The sequence below is a fragment of the Garra rufa genome, chromosome 23 (assembly GCF_049309525.1).
Source record: "Garra rufa chromosome 23, GarRuf1.0, whole genome shotgun sequence".
NCBI classification, from domain to species: domain Eukaryota; kingdom Metazoa; phylum Chordata; class Actinopteri; order Cypriniformes; family Cyprinidae; genus Garra; species Garra rufa.
In genome coordinates this window covers 10,180,103-10,187,679 of record NC_133383.1, presented here as the reverse complement: position 1 = coordinate 10,187,679, position 7,577 = coordinate 10,180,103, and positions in this window count along the sequence as shown.

Genomic DNA, 7,577 nt, shown 5'->3' with positions numbered 1-7,577 from the left:
AAGTGAAGGCAGAGGCAGGTTTGGCCGCCCTCTGAGCTGCGGAAGGAACGTTGTGTGGGCTTCTGTTTATCATAATATGCTAATGGTGGAAATAAGGTCGAACCGTAGGGCCTAGTCAGTTACACTTCCTTTATTTGCACATTGGCAATATCAACCAGCTTCAGCTTGGTTGGAGGCAAAAATAAACCTAATCCTTCACCAAACGGTTTCTACAGTAAATGCGACTCTTGCACTGTGACACAGGTTTTGAGTTCACTGGGGGGATTCTGGCCTTCAGAGTCAACCTGTGAACATCAGAGCATCTTCTTTATCAAGACATGTTTCTTGTAATAGAGAAATGCTCTTAAATAAAGCAATGGAGAATGTCAGAAGGGAAATCCTCTCTAGTTTTGAGTTAAAGCTTTGCTCCAGGATCTCAGAGTTTACCGTCAACCCAGAAAGTGACAGCTCTGCACAACATCTATAACACCCTACAGTGACAGACTGCTTATTTTTAGCACGCTCACAATCCTGTCTTGGTGGTCCCTTAATATAAAGTCAAGCTCACTGTAAACCTCTAGCTCACCATCTGTAGCTGTAAGAGAAGCCATAATATACTGTTCCATGAGTAGGGATTCAGTGTAGCCTAAAATGAAAGTTATCTGTCCATCTGTCCATCAGTCAGTCACTCTTAGAGCTTCATGGTGCTTATCCACATTCTTAAAAAAAGTTACACCCTTAAAAATAAAGGTTCTTTGTGATGCCATAGAAGAACCTTTTTTGTCTAAATGGTTCCATAAAGAACCATTTAGACAAACATCTATCACAAAAGGTTTTTTGTGGCAAAATAAGGTTCTTCAGATTATAAAAAGGTAAGAAAGAGATGGTTCTTTAAAGAACCTTTGTCTGAATGGTTCTTTGTGGAACCAAAAATGGTTCTTCTATGGCATCACTTGAAGAATCTTTTAAACCACCTTTATTTTTAAGAGTGTATCAACGTGAGGATGAGCATGATGGTAAACTAAATCTTTAAAGGGCTTGCTGCAGGTTTGAGATCCTCTTTGGATCTTTGCAGTCCCGTTGGGAACTCAAGGAATTTCTCAGAGATGCTCATGTCTTTATTTTCAACACTGGCATTGTGTGATTTGCATCCTAATGTTACTTCAAATACTACAGACTCTCTCTCTGTGTGTGTGCATGTGTTTCTGCTCAATACATTTTAAAAGGGCTCGATTGAATGTGTCAATCGAATCCCCAGATACTCGAAACCCTTTTAAATGGTGCCAACTTATTTCTGTCTCACCCCGAAGAGTCAGTCTACCCACATCACAGAAATGAACCAATTCCAACCAAACCAGTGAGGATGATTTAGAGCTGTGTGGAGACTTTTGGATTCGGTTTGGGACTCTGGAGTCAGTGCTTCTGCAAGGTGAATTCATCTCCATGCTGCCTCTGACAGAGATTTAATATTCAGGTTCTGAAGAGCCTGTGTGATTTATGAGCGGTTTCTGTCTCCTCGGAAAACAGCAGACTGCAAACATTGTTTTCCTAAACAGTATTTTCGAAATAAACTTATTCCACTATTAAAAATAATGAAAAGTTCAAGTGTTAAGGTCATTGAACACTGAGTCTGAAATTTTCATATGACAATTTTGCACGTTAAAAAATAAATACGACCTCACGTTGTGTCAATCATGTTTACACACTGCCTCAGAAAATTTCGTCTGTCATTAACAAGTTCAGATCAGGTTCGGTTTTCGCATCAGTGGCAAACATTTTGAAAGGAAATGATGACAAATACGAAAAAAAAAATGCATATGACCTTTACACTCTAACAAACGCTGTCAGTTATGGACTAAATTAAAGTAAAAATTTTATTTAAAAATTTAACCCAACAATCGGGTTAGTCAATATTTGGAAAGTCCAAAGTTTGTTGAAACAACCTAGCATTTTTGTGTGCACATAATGTCCTAGAGCTAAATAAGATCCATGTAAAATGAAAGCTCCAGTGTTTTTTTTTTTTTTTCTTGATTATATTGAATGTTTTTTGTAAATTGTGTTGTGTTGTGTTGTTTGTAAAGAGTGTCAACATACTGTTACGCAAGAAAAATTTCAGATTCGTCTGACAATAAAAGTTATATCAATATCAATATCAATAAAGAAATATCAGCAGAGGTCAGTATAAATTTGAGATGATGCTACATCGGACTGGCATCACCAAAAATATTTAATAAAATAAATAAAAATTATTAGTTAATTACTAAGTGCACCTTTAAAATAAGATCACTTGTGAAACAAAATAGATAAATATAATTTTTTTTAGAGAATATATCTTAATTTTAATATTAAATAATTAAATTATTTGAAACATTTTATGTATTGATATTTAATTTACAAATGTTTCATTATTAATTGTATACATTTTATTTTTATTTTATTATTTCTATTTATTGGCAAATTGTTTAAACTCAAATGTTTATTAGGTTATTTTAATACAAGAAAAAGGCAGAAAACTAAATAAATTAAAAATTTGAATTCAAATTTGAAAATAAATTACTGTTACTAAAAACAAGTCTTCAGTGTTACATGATGCTTCAGAAATCATTCTAATATGCTAATTTATTACTTTTATTATCAATGTTGGAAACAGTTGTGCTGCTTAATATTTTTTGGAACTTGTGATTCTTTTTTTCATGATTCTTTGATGAATAAAATTAAAAAAAGAACAGCATTTATTTAAAATATAAATATTTTCTAACAATATAAGTCTTTGCTAACATTTTTTAATCAATTTAACAGATCCTTAGTGAATAAAAGTATTAATTTCTATAAAAAAAGAAAGAATAAAAATATACTGACCACAAACTTTTAAATGGTAGTTTATATTGTTACAAAAGATTTCTATTTATTTATTAAATAATCCTAGTAATCAATCAGGTATCACAGGACAACTGTTTCCAACATTGATAATAAATCAGCATATTAAAATGATTTCTGAAGAATCGTGTGACACTTAAGACTGGAGTAATGATGCTGAAAATTCAGCTTTGCATCACAGGAATAAATTCTATTTTAAAACATATTCAAATAGAAAACAATTATTTTAAGTAGTAAAAATATTTTACAATTTTCACTGTACTTTGGATCAAATAAATGCAGGATTGGTGAGCAGAAGAGATTTACAAATCTAATGGTTCAAAAACTTTTGACTGTGAAGCAAAATCCTTTTTAAGATTAAGAAAATAATTTTCGTGTGTGTTCTAGATGCCTGTGAACTTCCTGAGTGGCAGCTGTGCAACCACTAAAGAGAAACGGAGTCCAACAGGTTTAAGTGTGTTTATAGGAGAAGTAACAGAAGGAGAGCAGAACACCTGGAGACGGAGAGAGAGAGAGGAACAGAGCGAGATTGCTGCGCTGACTGGGCAGCAGCGTGACGTGTGCTCAGTGTCTCGTGAATAAGTGCGCACCATTTCTTTCTGTGTGGGCTTAATGCAGTTCGACTGCGACCTCTCAGTTGTGCGGAGAGAAAAGTGGAGGCTGTTGGTGCACACGTTGATGTGTCGTTTCACGCGATTGGGGTCAGGTAACGATAAAGCCCTTTTATCCAAATGCTGTGCATGTCCAGGCTGCTGTATGCATGTAAATGAATCTTATAGGGTTTGGTGTTGACATGCATGTCGCTGTGGGACTCCAGTTCACTTTCACTTCAGTTTGTACTGTATGCATGACTTCAGAGTGAATTCCTCCACTGCTTTGGAGTGCAATCAGTCTATAACACTTAAAAATTCATGCACATTGTTAATGAAGTGCATGTTGTGAACTGTATTCTTAGGAATGCGACATTTAGTTCAACTGCAAGGAGGAAAGGATAGTGTCCTTTTTTAGACAGTGCCCTGCGATGTTATGTATTTCTGATGGACTTTATTGTTTCGCTCGTTACCTCTCTCTCCGTCTCTCTTCAGTCTTTTGAGACTCCGCGTTATTTAGCGTCATGCTGGGCAAACACATTTCGAACCCTCTGGCAGCTACTTCTTCCATATTCATGAGATCACATGTTTATGTCCCTGAAATGCTGGGCTAACGACTGGCCTCCCGTTGAGGTCATTGTGTCCACGTCTCGGCTGCCCAGCTGTCACAGACAGGGACGGTCCTGCATCCATGCAGATGAGTTGACCTGAGATAGATATCATGCACCTCTGACATTGCTTATCATTTTAATAATGCCTTTTCATATCATTATCAAAGATCAGATGAGTAGGTTTTTATCTGTTTTTTTACTCAAAGGACGTTTTCTATGATGGAAGTCTGGTGATGTGACATTAAACAGCAAAAAATAGAGCCTTTTGTTTCCCTCTATCAAAACAATTGCATATAACATACAGGTGCATCTCAATAAATTACAATGTCATGGAAAAGTTCATTTATTTCGGTAATTCAACTCAAATTGTGTAAACTTGTGTATTAAATAAATTCAGTGCACACAGACTGAAGTAGTTTAAGTCTTTGGTTCTTTTAATTGTGATGATTTGGCTCACATTTAACAAAAACCCACCAATTCACTATCTCGACAAATTAGAATACATCATAAGACCAATAAAAAAAACATTTTTAGTGAATTGTTGGCCTTCTGAAAAGCATGTTCATTTACTGTATATGTACTCAACTTGGTAGGGGCTCCTTTTGCTTTAATTACTGCCTCAATTTGGCATGGCACTGCTGAGGTGTAATGGAAGCCTAGGTTTCTTTGACAGTGGCCTTCAGCTCATCTGCATTTTTTGGCCTCTTGTTTTTCATTTTCCGAAAAATTCTCTATTTCCAGATTCTCTATAGGGTTCAGGTCTGGTGAGTTTGCTGGCCAGTCAAGCACACCAACACCATGGTCATTTAACCAGCTTTTGGTGCTTTTGGCAGTGTGGGCAGGTACCAAATCCTGCTGGAAAATGAAATCAACATCTTTCAAAATCTGGTCAGCAGAAGGAAGCATGAAGTGCTCTAAAATGTTTTGGTAAATGGGTGCAGTGATTTTGGTTTTCAAAAAACACAGTGGAGCAACACCAGCAGATGACATTGCACCCCAAATCATCACAGACTTTGGAAACTTAAAACTAGCTTCTCAACCCTTCCTCCAGACTCTAGGACCTTGGTTTCCAAATGAAATACAAAACTTGCTCTCATCTGAAAAGAGAACTTTGGACCACTGGCCGTCTGTGTGTGGTGGCTCATGATGCCTTGACCCTAGCCTCATTCCATTCCTTGTGAAGTTCACCCAAATTCTTGCTTGACAAGCCTCTCAACGCTGCGGTTCTCTCAGTTGGTTGTGCGTTTTTTTATTCCACACTTTTTCCTTCCACTCAACTTTCTGTTAACATGCTTGGATACAGCACTCTGTGAACAGTCAGCTTATTTGGCAGTGAATGTTTGTGGCTTACCTTCCTTGTGAAGGGTGTCAATGATTGTCTTCTGGACAACTGTCAGATCAGTAGTCTTCCCAATGATTGTGTAGCCTAGTGAACCAAACTGAGAGACCATTTTGAAGGCTCAGGAAACCTTTGCAGGTCTTTTGAGTTGATGAGCTGATTGGCATGTCACCATATTCTAATCTGTTTTTGTTCAATGTGAGCCAAATCATCACAATTAAAAGAACCAAAGACTTAAACGTCTTCAGTATGTGTGCATTTAATTTATTTAATACACAAATTTCACAATTTGAGTTGAATTACTGAAATAAATGAACTTGTCCACGACATTCTCATTTACTGAGATGCACTTGTACCTGTTTGAGTGACATAAATATTATTTTTCCAAAGTTTGCATGCTTGTAACCCAAGAAATATTAAATATATCTGAATATGATTTTAAATTCTGGTTCTTACAAAACTTTTCTTTTGGAATCTTCACTTTCAAGGCCCTACGTAGTTCAATCCCAGAGATATAGGGATCTAAATGCTGCTCTATGTCCAGATGTGGTTTTCAGTGGTTGAAAACCAAATTGTACACTTTTGAACAGCTTATATATATATATATATATATATATATTGTGGCGAGGCGTCTGCCCGCCCCCCTAATTTTCATCACCACCCCGTCCCGTATTCGCCGCCCTTCTCCAGGCTCCCGACGGGAGTGGGTGTGTAGGGGAGAGGAGGGGCGTGTAATCGGCTCGGGCTGGCGGCGTGTGATGGGGACACCTGATGTAAATGAAGCCTCATCACCGCCGCTGTTTAAATCCCGAGCGCGCCTCTCCTCGGGAGACCGGTCTCTTTCCCCCGTGCATGCACGCTGGTGTCCTCGCGGGTCCAGGAAGGGGTGAAGAGGGAATCCCGCACCGCCAGGAGGATGAGTCGCCGGACCCGCCGTCCGGTTGAGGTTCGCACCCGAGACGGCCGCGGGCCAGGATGCCGGGCCGTATTCCCCGCTGGAAGCTCCGGACAGCTCAAGAGGGACGAAGCCGCTAGAGATGCCGCCGCCCCTAGCACCCCGGTACAGCGAAGGGAGCGCGTGCGGCCGCCGGACTCCGCCCCTCTCCTGGACCCTTCCCCTCTGAACACTACCGTTCCGTCACGCTGCCCCAGCACCCGAGGACACCAGATTCCCCTTTTATTTTGGACACTGTTTTACTTTATGGACTCACTTTCCCTTATTTTCTGTTTAATAAAAGCCTCTCCGAGGCCTGACGCCACACCCACTGTGTCTGTCGTGTGCCCCTCCCGCCACAGTGGTGGAGAATGCGGGCAAGGCGGGGCTTAGACAGCGCAGTGGGCAACACCTGATGACGTCATCCCCTCTCGCTCGCCAAAGCTCGTGAAGACCCGGACGGGGACGGAGAACTACGGAGACGGCCTCCCAGCCGCAAGAAGGGTAAGTGATGTTTCAGTTAGTCACTTATCCTGCGGTTGGTTGAGGCTGTCGACTAATACCGGTTTTTCTGTCCCTGTTCCGGTACGCGGCGAGAGGGAGCGTTGCCTTGGAGAGGAATCCCCGCCCACTCCGACCGCTGGAGCCTGGATGAGGAAGGTAGCACTCCTGCGTGGGCGGCGACCTTAGGACGGGGATGTCGCTTGGGGGGGGGAATGTGGCGAGGCGTCTGCCCGCCCCCCTAATTTTCATCACCACCCCGTCCCGTATTCGCCGCCCTTCTCCAGGCTCCCGACGGGAGTGGGTGTGTAGGGGAGAGGAGGGGCGTGTAATCGGCTCGGGCTGGCGGCGTGTGATGGGGACACCTGATGTAAATGAAGCCTCATCACCGCCGCTGTTTAAATCCCGAGCGCGCCTCTCCTCGGGAGACCGGTCTCTTTCCCCCGTGCATGCACGCTGGTGTCCTCGCGGGTCCAGGAAGGGGTGAAGAGGGAATCCCGCACCGCCAGGAGGATGAGTCGCCGGACCCGCCGTCCGGTTGAGGTTCGCACCCGAGACGGCCGCGGGCCAGGATGCCGGGCCGTATTCCCCGCTGGAAGCTCCGGACAGCTCAAGAGGGACGAAGCCGCTAGAGATGCCGCCGCCCCTAGCACCCCGGTACAGCGAAGGGAGCGCGTGCGGCCGCCGGACTCCGCCCCTCTCCTGGACCCTTCCCCTCTGAACACTACCGTTCCGTCACGCTGCCC